At 44.7% G+C, this 21,106-nt stretch overlaps 1 protein-coding gene across 2 annotated transcripts in view; it reads left to right on the top strand.

Moving 5' to 3' along the window:
* Positions 1 to 21,106, top strand: part of O-fut1 (O-fucosyltransferase 1) — a 266,792-nt gene that overhangs the window by 69,725 nt on the left and 175,961 nt on the right. The window lies entirely within an intron of this gene.

Below are 21,106 nucleotides of genomic sequence, written 5' to 3'. Positions count from 1 at the left end.
GAGTAGATGACAAGCCGTAGGCGCTACCTCTGGCTCTCGACATGCCTGCGCAAATTGTTCTCTTGGCAGGCACATGCTCGCGTGTTTCTCCTATGAGTGGACGACTCTGTACATTTAACATATAAACAAACACAAGCTTGCACTGTCTTTAAAGGGGCTGACAACTGTCCAAAATGTGTTGCGAGATGTTGGGAGAAATGAAATGACCACAGTTTATAGTGACAGAATCGAGTGTGCTGTTTGCAATTTAAGCAGGAATTATAGTTAAATTGGTGAAGAAAGTCTCAAAAATCAGTAAGTGGTGCGAACTGGCCTTGGTTCTTCTGATACACTATATAAGATTACTGTATGTAAATTGCCTGTTATTACGTACCCCATACTTATTGCTTAAATTACAGTTTGTATATTATTAGGCTCTATTGCGCTTCATTCTATACGTATTCCAAAGTAAAAAGAATCCACCCTAACAAGCGGTGCTCGCATCCCTCATGCATGGCAGTGCACATGATTTCTGTTGTACACGCGCGAGATTGTGAGCATGCATGTGACCTAAAATCATTTGTTCCAGCATTATGCAAAAAAGAAGTGAGGCATGCAGACAGGACACAAGAGTAGAGAAGTGGACAACACAAATGCCGACTATCAACTGAAGGGAGCACTGAGGCGAAAAAAGAAAAGACACAAAACTCATCTGCGCATGCTCGGGAATGGTAATACCACGTGTCAGTCGGGTACACGTGCCGGTCTACGTGAGAGATAACTATTAAGGCACTTACTCTCTTCCTTATGTAAAGTAATCGAAGGCTGACTCACGCACGCACTTCCACAATTATAGATATGCCATGCCTCTACCATAAGACGCGTATCTTCATTCTTATGCCTGTACAATATCGCGCATTCATCTAACTCTGGCGTGCAGTTACAATCTTGGCAATGTAGCGAAAGATTAGAAGGCAATCCACCGGTTAACGACCTTTTATGTTCCATTAGCCTCTGATTGATACACCGTCCCGTTTGCCCTACGTAGAACTGACCACAGCTTAGGGGAATTTTATAAACCACACCCATACGACAGTCAGTAAAACTTGTTCTTATTGTGCTTCACTGGACAAATATGTGTTCGTTTTTTGCCTTTTACCCGCTCCTTTTTTTCTCCTCTGTACAGCAGTGCATATCTTACCTAGCTTATTGGGAGCAGTGAAAGCAACATTAACATCACATCTACTTGCAACTTTTTTAAGCCTGTGCGGCACTGAATGAATATACGGAATAGCCACTACTCTTTTTTTTTGCTATGACTGCTTTCTGTAATCACGTCCGTCCCTCTCAAAACCGACTTCTTTAGGCTTAGGCGATTACTTTACATAAGGAAGAAATTAAGTGCCTTAACAGTTATCTCTCATGTAGACCGGCACGTGTACCCGACTGACACGTGGTGTTACCATTCCTGAGCATGCGTAGATGAGTTTTGTGTCTTCTTTCTTTTAACGCGACAGCGTTAAGGAGCTCGTGTCGCAGAAAAGCCGGTGTCGTCGACGTTGGCCGTGAGCGATAAATCACAGCAGGCACTTCATGAATAAAAAACAACTTGCAAGATGGGCTGGGTGGGAATCGAACCAGGGTCTCCGGAGTGTGAGACGGAGGCGCTACCACTCAGCCACGAGTGCGATGCTTCAAAGCGGTACAAAAGCGTCTCTGGTGAATGCGGTGTTGCCTTAGAAACGAGCTGTTTCTAAGGCTCAGGCGTGCGTCGCTTGCTCAGGCGCACATTTCGTTGCCGCGCCGAACGCGGCACTGCTCGACGCCCACCGCGTCCGATGCGGGGCGCGTAGTCGCTGCGCCGTAGCCCACTGTCTTACACCCCTTGGCGGGTCGACAGGAACGCTGTCGCGTTCCACTCTTGAAGGCGAAGCTTAAGCGTCCTCCAATTTTTTTCGCCTCAGTGCTCCCTTCAGTTGATAGTTGGCGTTCGTGTTGTCCACTTCTCTACTCTTGTGTCCTGTCTGCACGCCTCACTTCTTTTCTGTATAATGAATCCTTACCAACTAGCTCAGTTTTCTGTCATAATGAGTTCCAGCATTGTCAGGTCTTTGAGAGACGACATGCTTCGGAAATCAAAAACGCATGAATGGCTCCTGCAATACGCTGAGCTGCGTATCACATGTATAAAAGCATTATTTCACTTTAGAGAACTTAACTTGGCTTGCCTAAAAAAACACTCTTGGCTTGTTAGGCCAAAGCTGTTGGACAGGAGATCACGAAAGCACATAGCTATTATTGTAGACATAATTTACACTTTTGAAAACGTGAACCTCGGAAAAATTGGTCGGATTAAAAACAACAAAATTGATACTTTCTCAGCTACATCCGTGCTTGTCGTCTGGCTCCCATCATTGCCAGCGTTTAATCGCTACCGCATTCTTCTATCACTATTTGAAGCATGCCTACAGTGAATGACTACATCCTCACTGCAGATAGGAAAATTATAATAAAACATGTTTCACTGCATGATTCGAAAGTCTGACTGGTAAGCTTTCAACTGCACTAAAAAAAAAAGAATTGGGTACCATAAAGATTGGTTGTCAGTCCCATTACAGTCGAACCCACTTGTAATGATACCGGTTGTAACAATATATCGGTTATAACAATGAGAAGCTGCTGCACTGTTGACTTTTGTATGTTTTCCATGGTGAAATAACCCGCTTACTACAATGCTGCCATTTTCCGGACAGGCCGCCATTGCAATATGAACCTGGCAACGTTTAACGCTAGAACGTTAGGCAGGATTCCGTAAAAGCTACCCAACAATAGACCATATTCACACTATCAATCAGGTGATAGAGAAATGTGCGGAATATAACCAACCCTTATATATAGCTTTCATTGATTACGAAAAAGCGTTCGATTCACTCGAAACCTCAGCAGTCATGGAGGCATTACGGAATCGGGGTGTAGACGAGCCATATGTAAAAATACTTAAAGATATCTGTAGCGGCTCCACAGCCACCATAGTCCTCCATAAAGAAAGCAGCAAACTCCCAATAAAGAAAGGCGTCAGGCAGGGAGATACGATCTCTCCAATGCTATTCACAGCATGTTTACAGGAGGTATTCAGAGTCCTGGATTGGGAAGAATTGGGGATAAAAGTTAATGGAGAGTACCTTATTAACTTGCAATTCGCTGATGATATTGCCTTGCTTAGTAACTCAGGGGACCAATTGCAATGCATGCTCACTGACCTGGAGAGGCAAAGCAGAAGAGTGGGTCTAAAAATTAATCTGCAGAAAACTAAAGTAATCTTTAACAGTCTCGAAAGAGAACAGCAGTTTACGATAGGTAGCAAGACAACTGAAGTGGTAAAGTTATACATCTACTTAGGGCAGGTAGTGACGGCAGATCCGGATCATGAGACGGAAATAATCAGAAGAATAAGAATGGGCTGGGGTGCGTTTGGCAGGCATTCTCAGATCATGAACAGCAGGTTGCCATTATCCCTGAAGAGAAAAAGTGTATAATAGCTGTGTCTTACCAGTACTCACCTACGGGGCAGAAATGTGGAGGCTTACGAAAAGGGTTCTACTTAAATTGAGGGCAACGCAACGAGCTGTGGAAAGAAGAATGATAGGTGTAACGTTAGGGAATAAGAGCAGATTGGGTGAGGGAACAAACGCGAGTTAATGATATCTTAGTTGAAATCGAGAAAAAGAAATGGGCATTGGTAGAACATGTAATAAGGAGGGAAGATAACCGATGGTCATTAAGAGTTAATGGATTCCAAGGTAAGGGAAGCGTAGCAGAGGGCGGCAGAAAGTTAGGTGGGCGGATGAGATTAAGAAGTTTGCAGGGACAACATGGTCACAATTAGTACATTACTGGGGTAGTTGGAGAAGTATGGGAGAGGCCTTTGCCCTGCAGTGGGCGTAACCAGGTTGATGATGATGACTACAATGCCCCGATGCTGCATTATCGGTTATAATGATGAAATCTGGCTGCTGGGTGTCCGAGCCGAAAGTTAATAAATGCAAAATCCTTGAAAATAAAATGAGAAATTCGAGCCGCTGCACAATGGTCCAACAGCCGCCACGCGCACATTTTCCACCCTTCTCCGTGCGGCTCTCTCCAGTCGCCCTTCCACCTCTCTGAACACGAATGGGCTGCGCCCATAGGTCTACACTGCCCCAGCCTCCGAAAAAAGTGGACCGCGTCAACTGAGCCGCAAGCACATTGCTCGCATGTTGCTCGCTGGCTCCTCATTCAGCGCAGATCTGCGAACAGCTTAATCGCGCGTGTTCGTCCTTGTTGGTTGCGTCGAAGTCGTTCCTGGCCACATGGTTTCGCAGCTTCGCTTGACTCGCCACCGAAATGGAAGATGGCTGACCTGCCTGCTGATTGCCTGCTGATCATCGGCAATGCACGACGTTGCCGGTGGAAAGAAAGCGCACGGCTATAGATTTGGATACTAAGTGCTTCTAACCAATGAGACGATCGTCGCAAACATGCTTGCATCAGATAGCGACGGCGACGACGGCAGCGAGAATGCGGTAAGGCAGGCTGCCTCAACGTTGTCCTCACACGAGGCCTGGTAGATGATTCAGTACCTCCGGGGTTTAGTTTTCGCGAGGAACTTTCAACTGCACTACGTGGAGCACTTGCATGCCTTGGAGAATGATGTCGGCAAGCTTCACGTAAAGCAAGCATGGCTGAGGGACATAGGCTGTTCTCGTGCAAGCCACTGAGAAGTATTTCTCGAGCTGACAGGCTGCCATGACAGCCTTTTCACAATTTTTAAAAGGCCCCTTCTGGGGCCACCAAAGCAACGCCTCACTGGTCCTCGCATATCGCTTGTCACCCATGCAGTTATAGTTCGCAGTTGTTATAGCAGTGCCATTGTTTAACACTGACAGCTGTGGCTTGTTACGCGCGATTGGAGCGCCCAGAAAGAAGTTAAATGACTGAACACAATCAGCAGCTGGGCGGAGGAAGGTGGTGGGCAGGGGCACTGGCCTCCCCGCCAATATAGTTTTCTCACATCAGCTCTGCCATCCCCCTATTTTGATTTTTTCATGCAACCCAGTTATAACAACGGAATTTTCCTGGCACTTGAATATTGTTATAAGTGGGCTTGACTGTAATTGTCAAATGGCAGCTGACTAAACATAGTTTAATATTCGTTTATTTATCTATATACTTATACAGGTTCTTAAAGGGAAGCTGAAACACTTTCTGAAAAAAAAAAATGACTTCCCTGCGGCATTCTACAGTTTTGAGTCCACTGAACACGAATATCTCGTTCAAAAAGGGCGGAAACAAACGCAAGCGGCTGTTTTTTGCAAGAAAACGCGCACCAGCGCCTCAGGGCATCGCGCGAACGCCGCTGTTGCCCGTGATTGGTCTGGACCGCTTTGACGTCATTCACGGGGATCGCCGGTCGGCGCCGCCATTTCAGAGCGTAGCCAGCGTAGCACGGTGTTCTGTGGCTTCACAGCTGAGTTGTAAGCATTATGGAAGGTTCTCGCTGTCTCGGAGAGCTTGTATTTTTGCCGTACATGTTCGAACCGACAGCCAATACAGAAAACGATGGCGGCAACGGGGGCAACGACGATGTTGAGTGTGGTGTGCCAACAGCGAGAGCGATGTGTGCACCTTCTCGCGCGTTGGAAATCTTAGCTGGTACCTATGTCTTTTCATGAAGCTGCACGTTCCAATGACGGGAGAAAAAACGCGCTAGTCACTGGGAACTTGCTGCTGGAAGAATTCCGAAGCACTAACATCTCATTAGATTGTAATTACGGGTGCAATTCCGCGATGTCATGCACCTTGCCGCTGCTTGTCTAAAGTTCCGTGTTTTTTTGCGTGTTCACGATCACGAACATAAGTGCCGCGTTTGGCTCCTTCAAACTCCTCAGCTTTATCTGCCTGTGTCACAATGGCTGCTTCAAACTCTTCGATTGGTGATGGTAGTGGAACAGTTTCATCGGGGGCTCGGTTCTCAAGGTGCTCTGCTAGAACCTGAAAAAGTGCAAGGCATGGATGTCATGAATTTCAGCATATCATGCATATCAGCAAACATGACAACATCTGGATTACTTACAGTAATTGAAATACTTTTTCAGTAATTTATGTGATGGATTAGTTGTCTAGTGATTTAGTAATGTGAATTATTTGGTGTCTGTAATTTTATGGCTAAAGTAATTAATTAAGAAAGTTGGTAGTGTTATGAAGTGTCGTGGAGGCACATGGGGCGGAGGGCATGAAATGTTGGCAAGTGTATGTTACCTTGAAGACAGGTTGGCCTCCCGTTATATTTGCTTTTTGTATGCATGAAAACTTTTTGGAAGCAATCGTAAAATAATACCATTACTTTATTGAAAGCGGTGATTGTAATGTAATTCAAATCAATGGGAGCACGACACCGCATGCAACACCATGCTCACCCCACGTCTATTTCTGCAGATGCTCATGTGCTGCCTATCGCCTGGTTCGTGCTCTTCCCTTGAGCTTCTGCCACAGCCCAGCACCCTGTGCCTTCACGAGGCAGGCGACTGCATCGTTGGATGGCCTTCGGACCCGCCGACACCCCCGGAAATCCCAGACCCAGCCTGGATTCTTCTCCTGGCCTGGCAACCCCTATCATCGATTACGTCACCGATCACGCATTCCGAGCGCAGGCTACTTAAGGCGCAGCAACGAATCGACCACTTGGGGCACGACACCGCATTCAACACCATGCTCACCCCACGTCTATTTCTGCAGATGCTCATGTGCTGCCTATCGCCTGGTTCGTGCTCTTCCCTTGAGCTTCTGCCACAGCCCAGCACCCTGTGCCTTCACAAGGCAGGCTACTGCATCGTTGGATGGCCTTCGGACCCGCCGACACCCCCGGAAATCCCAGACCCAGCCCGGATTCTTCTCCTGGCCTGGCAACCCCTATCATCGATTACGTCACCGATCACGCATTCCGAGCGCAGGCTACTTAAGGCGCAGCAACGAATCGACCACTTGGGGCACGACACCGCATGCAACACCATGCTCACCCCACGTCTATTTCTGCAGATTAGTTACCTCCGCTGCTCAGCCGAGTACCGGAGTGACAACCGTTATCTTGTTGCGGTGTCGTGCCCCTACGACCCCAATTGGGGCCGTGCTATTCGCATGTGTACGGATGCTGTTGCCTTCAATTTGGTATACCACCTGCTATTGATTCTTTCCGATGACGTAGAACTGAACCCCGGTCCTACCAAAGAAATTCTGGCTGTCATAACTAAACTCAGAGAATGCCAAGATACTATGCGGACCGAACTTAATGACCTGAAAACCGCTCAGTTAGCACAGGACAAAATGCTCACAGAAATTAGCAACCGGCTAGCCGCACTGGAAATCGCAAACCCGAAAACCAATCCCGATCCAGCTGCCCACGAGGCAATTCAAATTAGGCATGACATCGCGGTTCTGAAAGCGGCTAGCAACGACACTAACAATCGAATGCGCAGGAACAATCTTCTGTTTCTTGGTTTCGATGACACAACTTGGCAAGAGTCTGCAAAAAAGATCCTAAAGCTTTGCGCTGACACTTTGAAACTGCTATTGGACGGAAACGCCATTGAACGTGCGCACCGCTTAGGCAAATATGGTAACGAAAAGAAGAAACCAATTATTGTAAAGCTAAATCACTACAAGACTAATGAAAACATTCTTGCTTGCGGCCGCCAACTGATAGGAACTGACTACTCTATCAGAGAAGATTTCGCTCCCTCTACTCGCCATGTGCGCTCCAAATTAATCCAGTTCATACGCCCTCAAAAATGTGCGTTTAAGCTTTCCGTTGACAAACTTCACGTAGGCAATAAGTCATATTTTTATGACACTGCAACCGATGCTGTCCTAGAATGCGCAAAACCCCCTGCATTAGCACCTTCCGCACATCCGTCGTGTGACAAGGCTGATACGTACACCGAATGACACAAACTAAACAACAAAGGTCGTTCAAGCAACCGTTCATCTTTGTCAGCAAATGTAAACATTGGTTTCACGAACATCAGAAGTGTAATTCCGAAACGTGAGCAGCTACACGGTTTTATCACAGACATCGACGCAGACCTAATTCTTCTCACCGAGACATGGCTGACTGACAACATCAAATATTGTGAAGTTTTCCCCTTAAATCAGAATTTCACGCTATACCGTCATGACCGCAAGGAAAGGAGAGGAGGCGGCGTCCTTATAGCAGTGAACAACAACCTATCGTCCTCACTCATCTGCCATGATTTCAATTTAGAACTAACATGGGTGTGTGTACATAATTCCTCGGTTAAATCAGTATACGGCATTTGCTATAGACCACCAGACAGTCATCCGCTTTTTTGTGATCACCTTCGCAGTTCCCTTACAAACATAAAAGACAAATTCCCCGATGCGCCTATTTTTCTTTTCGGTGATTTTAAATACCCTCACATCAATTGGGCCCTCCTTTCAGTAACTAACCAATCGCCATTGAATGAATCCAAACAATTCCTAGATGTGGCGCTAGACTTCAACCTCCATCAAACAATAACCAGCCCCACTAGAGGCGATAACACAATTGATCTTTTACTCACCAGCTGCCCTGATGACATATCAAGTGTGACAATACTGCCCGGAATTAGCGACCACAACCTTCTTCATGTATCCCTTTCTATACCACTAAAAAGAAGATCACCTACGAAGAAATTAATCACCGACTATAATAGAGGAAACTTTCAGCTAGTCAATCATGAACTCGCTCGCGTTTATGAACACTTCGGAAAATCCTACGCAATCCGTTCTGTGAATGCTAATTGGGAGCTCTATAAAAACACGTTGCTAAGCTTAAAAAACAAATATATCCCTACAATAATTATTAAGTCCGACTCAAATAACCCATGGTTTAACAAACACTTAAAATCACTACTTAACCGGAAAAAACGCCTCTACAAAACCGCCAAAAGTAAAAATAGTCCAGAAGCATGGGAGCAAACACCGCCTCTGTGAGGCTGAATATATTAAAGCAATAAATGAGGCCAAGGACAAATTCTTCTCTGTTGACCTGATTACAATGCTTCGCTCAAACCCAAACAAATTCTGGCGTGTCATCTCCACGAAACAACAAACTAACGAAATAAATCTCGTTGGCTCAGATGATGAATTAATAAGCCCTAATAAGCAGCCCTAAATGAATTCTTCACGTCGGTATTTCACGTCCCTAATCCCTGCACTATGGAACCTTTACCTAGCTTCTCGGCAAAAACAATGCCTAAAGTGCAACTAAACCCGGATGGCATATCTAATCTAATTCGCTCTCTTAAAATATCATCCTCAGCTGGCTGCGATGACATAAACACCAAATTACTTAAAAGTACTATAACTCTTTCTACAAAATTTTTGTACCTTATATTTAATCAATCCTTAAACACAGGAAACGTTCCCGACGATTGGAAAAAAGCGAAGGTAATTCCCATTTTTAAAGCAGGAAGGCGCGATAACCCTACTAATTACCGTCCGATCTCTCTAACCAGTGTCCCATCTAAGGTCCTTGAGCACATTATAGCATCTAACCTAATGGATTACCTAGAATCATTCAAATTTTTTTACCCTTTACAACACGGTTTTCGTAAATGTTTGTCGTGCGAAACTCAACTTGCCGAATTTACCCACGACCTACTACTACACATGGACGATCACCTTCAAATAGATGCAATTTTTCTAGATTTTTCTAAGGCCTTTGACCGTGTGTCTCACAACCATCTCCTTGCAAAATTATATTCTCTCGGTATCCGCCCCGAGATTATCAAATGGATTGAAAATTTTTTAACAGGACGCGTTCAGTTTACGTATGCTAACAATTTTCAGTGAACCCTTACCAGTGTAACTTCCGGGGTTCCCCAAGGCGCAGGTTTATCTCCTCTATTGTTTTTGATTTACATAAATGACCTTCCCGCTAACATATCAACGAAGCTGCGGCTTTTCGCAGACGATTGCGTTCTTTATAACCCCCTTCATACATCTAACGACACAATCGCCCTACAACACGACCTTGATACTATCGCTTCTTGGTGCGAAAAATGGCACATGCCTCTTAACCTCACTAAATGCAAGGTAATATCTTTCACGCGCAAACACACCACCGTACACCACACTTATCGCATTAACTCTGTTCCTATTGACCACACGTGTACTTACAAATATCTAGGAGTTCATATGACGCCATCACTTTCATGGGTGAAACATATCCAAACAATTCGCTGCGAAGCTTCACGCACACTAGGGTATTTACGACGTAACTTAAGATCTGCATCGTCTGAAATAAAAAAAAACTAGCATATTTAACGTATGTGCGACCCAAACTTGAGTACGCATCATCCATCTGGCATCCCTCACAAGCTTATCTCGCCGATGACTTAGAAGCCATACAAAACCGTGCTGCTCGCTTCATTACGTCACAATATTCAAGACATGTCAGCGTAACCACCTTAAAACAAACTGTCTCTCCCATTGCTTGCTTCACGGCGCGTAACTTGTCGTCTTTGCCTTCTTCACACTTTCTTTTACTTCACCCATTCAGGACACGCCCTCTTAAAACGCCCGTTCAGAACATCATCCCGTTTATCTCATAGTCGCCCCTTGGCGGCGATAAAGTGCCGGACGACGGCGATGAGCAGCTCATTCTTCCCCCATGCCATAACACTTTGGAACGCACTCCCGGATGACATTGTTACGTGACCGCAAAACATTTCGCGAAAAACTAAACGATTTTGATAATGCCAACATAACCACATGAATACAGCCTGTTTCACATGCTGCGACTGCAACGACGAAAATCGGTGCTGTCGCACGCGTCGCAATGCGATTTTTAGAGGGCTCATTTCACATGATTGCGATTTCAACAATGCGACTGGTGCGACGCCCAGGGTTGCTTACTGCCAGGTTTCGTGGCACACGCTGCATAATTCTTTTATTGTAATGAATAAAACGTTTATAGTATAATATTCTTGACTTTTCTTGATTATAAGCAAATAATATGTACGTTTACTAATTTAAAAACGTTAGTTAAGATTTGTCTTGGAGTGCGCGACGGCGGTTTCGGTAGTTCAGTGCGACATGGCGCACGTAAACAGCTGTTCGCAGGTGGTTCTGCGCCGTGTGTTCTCTCATCTGCCTTCTATGACCGTTTCGTTCTGCCTGCGCTACAACAATCTCCAAGATGACCTATCGACCAGTTCGTATTGCTACCCTCACCACATATGCAGTATTCGGAATTCGGCTGCCACGAAGTCGTCGTGTCAGCCCAACAAGATCCTCGCGCTACCTGTGCTCAGCGCCAGCTTCTGAAGAAATGATGCGTGTATATTGCCCGTGATTGCGCATATGTGGTGCCTGCTACTAGCCATATTCTTACGCCAAACGCAACAAGAAGCACCAACCCGAAAGCACGCGTGTGCCACTGAACGAAGCCTCAAATGATCTGTGTGATTACGACGTGGAATGAAAATTGTGTTGTGAAATTCAACCTTAGCGCTATCCTGGTTCGTCCATCGCCGTGCTTGCGCTGCGAATATATATATGGGAGCCCTCTCTAAATATTTCTAAAGGCGCAAAATCCGACGCATTAAATGTTTCGAGCAGTTACCGTCACTTTTGTGGAAACCTGTACGTTGTAACATATCATTCTAAAGGACACGCTTCTCGTCCACTGTTGTTCTGTGTCTCGCGCTGGCAGTATACTCGGAACTTCTAACAAGAAGACTATATCAATACGCGCTATTCATAAAGCAGGATCGTAGGCCTGCGGCATTCGCACTTGCCGTAGAATTTTTCAGCTTTCTGCTCAGCCTCGCACTTCTCTCACGGTTAGCCTGTTTTGTGGAAATAAATATTATTCTTATATTATTAATGTTATTAGATATTATAGTTTCTTCACTGTAATTTATAGCAATCATGCAGATTTCTTAAGCTAGGCATGCATTTAACCTGTATTAGATAAACATTGTTACGACATGCTTATGGGAGTCATTTCAAACTAGATTGCTCAGCCAGAGAAAGTACAAATGCAAGTCTCAATGTTTATTCGAATTTGGTATTCCTAAACAGATTATATTGGCAGAATTTTATGCCTGCTTGCATTTCCTGCAATTCAATGTTCAGAGCTGGAATAACTGATTCCTTTTCTTGCTGTCGAAAGGCTGCTTCAATGTCGATAGCAAGCTATAATTATTCATTTCGAAAGTTTTAAGCAATGACTATATGTCTAAGCTTATCAATGCGTTTTTGTTCCACGAACACAATTAAGTTTTCTCTCTCCCTCTTTTGACAGCCATGGAATGAAACCGTTCACTTTCATAAGTATCAGGATGCAAACATTCTGGAGTTTGTCCTGAGCATTTGCTTGCATCCTGTAGTGTGCATGTTTGTATCAAGTTCTGGTGTTACAATCGCAGTGATCTACACATATTGTTATGTTGCAACAAACAAATTTATTTAACTTTCTTTTCAAATCTACAATGTGGCCATGCAGTAACAACTACATTAATAAGCAAAAAAAAAACTGCAGATTCAGTGTGCGTGTTGAAATCTATGCGAAGTGAAGTTTTTGTCAAGTGGTCAATGAAATGCGGTTAAAGTAACTGCGATATATACAATTTGTCTTACTTTCAACAATCCAACATGTCATATTTTGCAAGGTTTGCTTATGCACCGCATAAGTCACAACCTTAATGTCATGTAATCTTTATGCATTACACTGTTCACAAACCATACCGAAACGCAAATGACAGTAAATGTAGATGCATGCTGCGAGACATCAACACAGTGACATTTGTTGAGCAAGGAATGGTGCGAGGTGTATGCAGATGAATGAATGACGTGCTTATGTACTTATTTATTTATATACCTCGCAGGCTGTAAGGTTGGAGTATTATGCAAGGAGGAATAAAAAAGTTGTTACAAAAGGAAGAAGGGCACAACATTAAGAAAAAAAGCAGTACCAAAACATTGCACCAACTAGCACAACATGTTTTACTGGCACAACATTATACAATACTTAACAAATAATAACAGAAAAAGTTACTGCCCATGCACCCTGTACAGACGGTAAACCTGCAAAGCTGAAATGTGCGGCCCCGGTGTTCATCACTGAGTTAATTCCAATGGTTTATTCAAGTCTTTCTATTTTATTGGTTATGTCTGTGTTTCTTAATGAGGTTATGCACATGTTTGGCTTGGGTTTATCACATTGTTTGTTTGGAATGCCACACATTGCACTTTGCAAGATCACCATCAAGGAAAGTGCAATGAGTGGTTCATTGTGTTAATCCAGCGGGTCCATCAGAGTCTTTCTGGATTATGTTACGCACTTGTGTTTTGTAATGCCTTAATCATAATGTTCATGACTCAGTTATGCACTGTAGTTACGAAGTGACACACCGGGGCTGCACATTTCATTTAATTAAATACAGGGACACATTTTCGAACCTCTTGAGAAGTCGGAGAGAGACTGCTGCACGCGCACTCTGCTGCTAGAGAGAAACGACGTCACTATCGGTCTAGCCAATGGCCCACCACACCTTCGCTGCGAGATAATAATGACATCATGATCTTGTCTTAACCCCATCCCTCTCTGTGTCCCTTCCCTGCAATAATACGCAGATAAATGTATGTTTGAAATGCATAAGCATTTCTATGTCTACCCAACACGAAATGTCTCCGTCCATCATGGAAGACGAATGCAATGGCTCACACCCCCTTAAGCAATGGCTCATACCCCTACACTAGGGTTTTTGGGATCGGACCACGAGTGCTTCGCCTAGGCATACACAGCTTCACTGTAAAAAGAATGAACACCTTTCTGCTAGAGACCAAGACAATCATGAGGTGTATTAACAAATGAAAGTTTATTGAACATGCCGAGTAAATGCTGTTCGACAAGCAATAAATCAAATTTACACAAAAAGCAGAAGCAAGATCTGATGTGTGTCCATACAGATCCCAACAGGAAACGCATCCATCTCTGAAAGTGTAACAGCGACCATGCTGACACAAGATTCTCCCAGTGTCTTTGCATCCACAGCTTCCATAATTTCTCTAGGCAGCCGATCTGCACAGAATGGTAGCTTCCTCTACAATGCATTCTCCACATCTGAGCGTGCATTGTAGAGGAAGAAGCTAGCATTCTGTGCAGATCGGCTGCATAGAGAAATTACGGAAGCTGTAGATCTAAAAATGCTGGGTTAATCTTGTCAGCACGGCCTCTGTTAGAAATGGATGCATTTCCTGTCAGGAAATGCACATGAATTTTTGCTTCTCCTTTTTGTGTATGTTCAGTCTATTGCTTGTCAGCGAGCATTAACTTGGTGTGTACATTAAACTTTTGATTGTTAGATCATGTCGGTTTTCTTGTTTGTCCTATGTGTTCTCTGGTGCCATTTGCAGCCAGGCTATTCGTTTTTTTTTTAGACTGCAACAAGTCACCTTAATGGCCCTCATGAGAGCTTATAAAATCTTTTATTTGGCCAATGTAGCAAGAACGTACAGTGTGAAGCAGTAAGAACAGGTTATGCTAACTTCTAATTAAAAGGTTTATTGTGAAAATGCAATGATCTATAAAGGTTACCACAAAGTAGTACAACAATAAAACCTGATAAAGACTAGTGCTTGATGAAACCAAACATAAAAGCAGAAAAGGGAGAAAATACATATAGATATACAAGTCCAGGGAAAAAAATGAACATTGTGATCACCAAGTGTGCATGTGGCTACCTTCCAGGAAACTCATTTTTTTCCCAATGGCATGGAACTAGAAGAATGTGCTTACATAAGCAAGCTATCAGTCTGTCTATTGGAATAACAGCAGTGTTTCTTGAAAGGTGCTGGCATGCAGGATTGGCAATTGTAATGATTTTTTCCTGCACTTGGAATTTTTCTCTGTTTTCTTTCTGTAGCATTTTTATTTATGTTTGGCTGCATCAAGCACCAATTTTTATCTATCTTTCAAAGATGTCTTTCTTTTTCTGGGGAAAACTCGGGGAAGGCAGGAGATGGAAATTCAAGACGATGAGCAACATGAGAACAAGGTGAAAGTAGGAGCCAACGTTTCCAAACGTGGACCTTGGAGAAGACAAGTCCACTAGTCGAGACGTTGGCTCCTGCTTTCACCTTGTTCTCGTTTTGCTCGTCGTCCTTTCTTTTTCTGGTAATTTGTATAACTCGCCACATTTTTACAAATGAACCTCAGTTGAAAGTTAGTCCTCATCCATATCTAGTGTCATCCTGTTGATACTGCTTCATGCTATGCACTCTTGCAACATTTGTGTGCGTGTGTGTGCACACATGTGGATTTGGATGCGAGATCGGGCCCTTGGGCAGACGTATCATTCTTCTCCTGTGCAGCCTTATGAATTCATTAACTATAGTGCAACAGAAATGCAATGGACAGGAACGAAGTGAACACACAGAGCGCTTCGTTCTTGTCTGTTGTCTATCTGTTGCACTTTAGTTAATAATGAATACACACAAACTCTAGTTTTCAGTTATTATGTCAGGCTTATAAGCCCGCTTGTGTCCTGGAATATTTGCATGGCTATGTATCCTGTAATTTAATTTCTGGCCATGTGCTTGCAAGTTGCGTGTCAATCTCCTGATTTTCCTGACAATCTTGTGTGATGTGCAGGCCCAGACAGTTTCTGGTGAATCCATGCAGGGTGTTGTGCAGGGTGTAATCTGCACTACAAGTGCTGCTTTGATTGCTTTCAGTTCAGCTTTTCTAGGTGTAGGATGACCTGGAATGGTACTCACTTATATGGGGTTTAGTTTTATGTAGTCTCATACCACTGTTACACTGCTATTGCCAGATCAGTGTACTATATGTGCCTTATGTTTGCTTGCATCGTCATGATTAGCAACCTCCCCTGTGGTTTTGGCAGTTGCATATAGTCTCCTGGCCTAATTGTTTACCCCCATATTCCACGGTATGGGCCTGTTGTGTTTCAAGTTCAGGTACTCCCGAGGTTGTGTTTCTGAAGGGAGGAGTAGTCGTCTTTGCATCTCATACGCTAGCTGGCATAGCATCTTGGTACGAGGTTCTGAGCTCTTGAGACAAAGAATTTGTGCTGCAGGCAGCAATTCTACTCTGTCTAGGGGCTTGTTCGTTAGCTCTTTCTCATAGAGGTGTTCAAGCATGGTACAGTTGGAAAGACCTGTTATTACTACCCGATGCCTGTATTCGATGACTTGTCTTTTTTGTGTGCTGCTGGTAATTCACACCGTACCATACCTTGGACACAAGCAAAGCATCTGCGATTTTCTATAGTATCCACTCGTCCACCCCCATTATTTCGAGATTATTCTTTTCACCAGGTGTGGAAGTTGCGTCCAGGCATGGCATAATTGTTTCACCCACGTGCTGGCTCTGCCGTCATGGGCTTACACTTGCTGAGGATTTGTGGACGTTGACTTGTGGGCATACTTGTCCAGCTATGTGGATCACAATGTGCAATCTGGGGTAGTTCTTGATTCTAGTCTTTCTTTTTTTTTCCGACGTCGATATGAGCTGACTTATCAGAAAGCGAGAGGCCAGACTGGCCAAGAAAGTCCGCAGTGTTGTCGAGGGCTTGTTGCATCATTCTTGATTTCTGCATAAGATAGCTTTCACATAGACTGTAATACGCCATAGGCTGTAGTGTTTCTTGTAGTATGCCCGTGTTGTTGGTGTGTGTGGGCCGAATGTACCTCCAACTCTGACCTGGAATTTTCTGTCTTGCAGAAAGTTACTGTTTAAGTGCTGTACCAGAAATTTTTTTGCTCATCGTTCCTCTTATTAGAGCAGCATAAGGTACTGCTGTTAAAGGCCTCTTCACTCTTTCATAAGCGGTATTACACAATGTCCTGCGATAAAGTTTCCGCTGCTTATGGCCCACTCATAACTGCCAGAAGGGACAACTCTTGAAAAAGGTTTTTTTTGTGCTATGTGTGCGACGTAGTATGAGCATTCATGCCTTGACATTTATACATCTGTAGAACCAGCTTCCTGACACAGTACTTGCTATACCTGATCATGCTTATTTGTGCAGTGCTGTTGAACAATACATATTGATGCAATGAATATTTACACACTCGAATTATCACGAAAGATGGTTGTTTTACAATTCTGCCCTCTGCTTTCTATTGCTTTTTTATTGGTGTTATATTTTGCTTAAGCATGCCCCCCTATGCAATAGTATTTTGAAGTCTAAAGGTTCAATAAAAGGTGATGAACTAAATCTAAGTCCAAACCTTTTTTTTTTTCACCTACGACTCCCATCGAAATGCGACTTCCATGGCTGGCAAATCAACCCCTCACCTTGTGTTAGCAGCAGAATGCTATAGACACAGTGGCAGGTGAACAAATTGAAGAACAATATTTCTGTCTATAATTTTTTTTCTTGCCTGTATGCAAGTAAAGTTTGGAATAAATTTGTCATTGCAAAAAAAGCCTAGTTTGTGGTCCTTTATTGAATAAACCACATATTGTGTATTGTTGAAATGCAGAAATTTGTTCTAAGATCCTCGGGTGATATATGTTCTTGCAAGTAGCATGGTATTTCATTACTTATAAAGATAGTAATCGCAGCGGATATCGTTATATGGGTTTACACACTAATATATGTGATCACAAACTTATTATAAACTTACTAGAAACATGTAAGGCATGAATGTTTCTGCAGACTTGATCAGCTGTGAACGTGCAAGAACTGCTTGTACTGGCTGACTTCACTGCACAGTTTTGATTTACTTTTCTTCAGCGTGTCGTTTTATACTGTTTTAGCCCCACAAGAACAGGCCGTTTGCCTGCTTTTTGCATTGTTGCACAAGTTCTACATGATTGTGCAAAAGGGTACGTTGTCACTGTGCCACTATAGCAAGCAATTTACTTAATCTACTAGCTGTACAGTTAATTACCTTGCAGAGCAACTGTTCATACAGATGCAATAAGGATACAAAGTCCGCAACATAGTCGATGTTTATTGGTTTTTGTGCAAGAAAAAAAAAATTCTCCAGAGAAGAGGTGCAACTTAACGTGCATGTAATATTTTATTCGAGCCACGGATTTAATGCTATCGTAGCAAATTCATTACGATAGCCTACACTTTTGCTCTGTCAAATTTAATAAGAGACAAGATGAGCTTTCAAGATGCATCGGGAAATTCATGCTTGAAAACCGACAAGAAAATGCAACTGAACGGTACCGCGTTCAGCGCAACGTTGAAATTTCGGGTACTTTGCTGTCTTGTCATTTGCCCTTGCCGAGGTTGAAATCATTCAAGCTGCTCCGTAAGCGCGATTTTTCTATGCTACTCAACAAAACATTGTAGCGACCTCGTCGTCTGCTGGGGATCGAACATCTCTAGCTAGCACTGACAACTCGCAAAGGCGTACGAAGCAAACGTGAAAATGCACTTCATTTGCTGTGTAGCGTGCCAACAAACGCATAGAAATCGAATGCAATCTGCGGTACAAGTTTTTTATTCTCCCTTCGCGTACGTACCGAATTCGACGATCCACGTCTCCGCGCATTGCACTTGTCGGGCGAGACGCCACTTTCCAAAACAAACCGGCGAAATAGCTCCGTTGACAGCTCTCCGCGCAATTTCGACGGAAAATCGCAGCGATCGGTGCGACGGTGCGACTGTGCGACCAACCGGTTGGTCGCAGCCGAAAATCGGGGGGTCGGCACTGCGACTGCGATTTTCATCGCAAACGACGGAAATCGCACTTCCGGTGCGACGAAAATCGCATCATGTGAAACAGGCTTACCACATCTATTTATTTATCGCCTTGTTGGTACTGTGTATATGTTCCGTTTTTTTTTGAAATTTTCTTTTTATGTACCTATTACAACTAATGTGCACTTTATTATGTAACTTTCTTATGAAGCTGTTCGACTTTGATGCACGCCCCCCCCCCCCCCCCCCTTATGTAATGCCTTCGGGCCCTTAAGGTTGAATGAAATGAAATAAGAAAGTAATGAATAATGTATTATATTTACTTTCAGATAATTTTGCAATGCGTGATGCATAGCTAGTTAAAGGCAAGAAAACATTTTTTTGTCCAGCACCATGTCGAACGCTGACAAGTTCAATACCTCACAACGTTACTTCATTATTTGAGCCCGTTCGCCTTGCCACGGGCGCGGCTGTACCGACGCTCGTTTTTTGCGGCATTTCGCTGCTGGTAGCAAGCTGTGAGTGCGAAATCTACGGAACGAAGTTTTTACACGCCGAGTTCAACTACTCTAACGCGAGCATGAAAATATTACCGTAACGCCTCATGTCGTGCGATTTGAACACGAATGCTGAACAGCTAAACCTGCGGGCACCGCGTGGTAGGACGAATAGCAAATATCACTGAATGCGCAAGCGTACCCCCGGCTAGTTATTTCACCGTACCAAAACAGCGCCGAACAAACAGCTGTAGGGTAGTTCTGAACTTAGTGTCACACATTACTTCCCCCCTCTTCTTTGGCTTCTGGATTGGATTGGCGCGGCTCGCTACGTGCTTGCGCGCGCTTTTTTGAGCGCAGATTGGTGTGCGCCTGGTTTCTGCACTAGGCTTTTGCACGATCGCCTGCTTTTTGCACTGGGCTTTCAAAAGGCGAAGCGAGCGTCGCTTACTGCGGAAGTGCAGCGCCGCGGGCCTACCGTGTATGGAAGCGCGCAGCAATGCCGGGAAACATTCATACAAAAGCAAAGGGTCAGAAAAGTGCGCTTTATTTTCCATTACTATGTCACACTGGGTAGCGCCGTGCGATCGCTTCTAATAAACGCAGAAACGAGTCCTTGCAGCGCATGTGCCCATTAATCGATGCCCACCATAGCCATATCAGGTGCGACTAGAGAAGCTGTAGAGTCACCCTGTAGCCGGCGGAGTCGAGGTAGCGCTTCACCTTCTGCCAGTAGCTTTCGATTTTCTGGGTGTGAGCGCCCGTGATTGGGTCTACAAAGTTCATGCTGTGGTTAACAGCCTCCCATTGCAAATTCAGTCTTGCTCCGTTAGCCCCCACCAAGTTCGGGATGCAGTTGTATGGGGCCCATTCATCACTGTGGACGGTGGTTCCCGGTTCAACGTTGGCTGCAATAATGGGGCCTAGCGTCGCCGCGTCTCGTCGGTCGACCTTGAATAGTCGGAGCTCCCCGGTGGTCACGCAGATCATGCCGAATACCCATGGTCCACGATCTGCAATGCCGCCGTAATTTTGGCGGCTCGGCGGAACGTTGTCGCCCGTCATCAGGCGGCCTCGATTGTATTTTCGCTTGCCGCGAAGGAGACATTCATCAATTTGCACAATCCTCCCGGGGCCACCGAGTGGGGGTCGCGCCAGCAGCTCGTCCCGCACGACCTCACGAGCGTAGTTCCTCCAGTCGGCGATGACATGGTCTGACAGATTAAGCAAGTCGCCGGTCATCTCCTTCATGAGCCACGTGCCCATGTTTTTGCTCACGCAGTACGTGAGCCAAATCACTTGCCGCCTGCAGTAAGCGAAGCTCACTTCGCCTTTTGAAAGCCCAGTGCAAAAAGCAGGCGATCGTGCAAAAGCCTAGTGCAGAAACCAGGCTCACATCAATCTGCGCTCGAAAAAGCGATCGCATAACAGCCTAGTGCAGAAACCAGGCGCACACCAATCTGCGCTCAAAAAAGCGCGCGCAAGCACGTAGCGAGCCGCGCCAATTCAATCCAGAAGCCAAAGAAGAGGGGGGAAGTAATGTGTGACACTAAGTTCAGAACTACCACCTCACCCTTTCTGCTCTTGGCGAAGGCCGCTCTTGGAAGTGGCGAGGTGTTTCTCGTGTGGGAGAATATAGACGGAACAACGCTGGCATTCAGTCGCGCCGATCTAATTGGAATACTGATTGCCCGCATCGTTGTCAAGCTCCGATGAGAATCACTGTCAAGAAAATGGTCCGAACACAGCACATTTGATTTCGTCGGCAAGAAATTATCTCTCCTCACCGCACGGACCCGCTGCGCTGCAAGTTTCTTGTGCTTCAGGAACATGTGAAACACCACATCGTCTCGCCCGCCTGTCTTCGCACAGCCGAATGCTGCACAGAGCAAATGCATGTTG

This window comes from Dermacentor albipictus, unplaced genomic scaffold, assembly GCF_038994185.2.
Source record: "Dermacentor albipictus isolate Rhodes 1998 colony unplaced genomic scaffold, USDA_Dalb.pri_finalv2 scaffold_18, whole genome shotgun sequence".
NCBI lineage: Eukaryota > Metazoa > Arthropoda > Arachnida > Ixodida > Ixodidae > Dermacentor > Dermacentor albipictus.
This window is presented reverse-complemented; position numbering and strand designations above follow the sequence as displayed.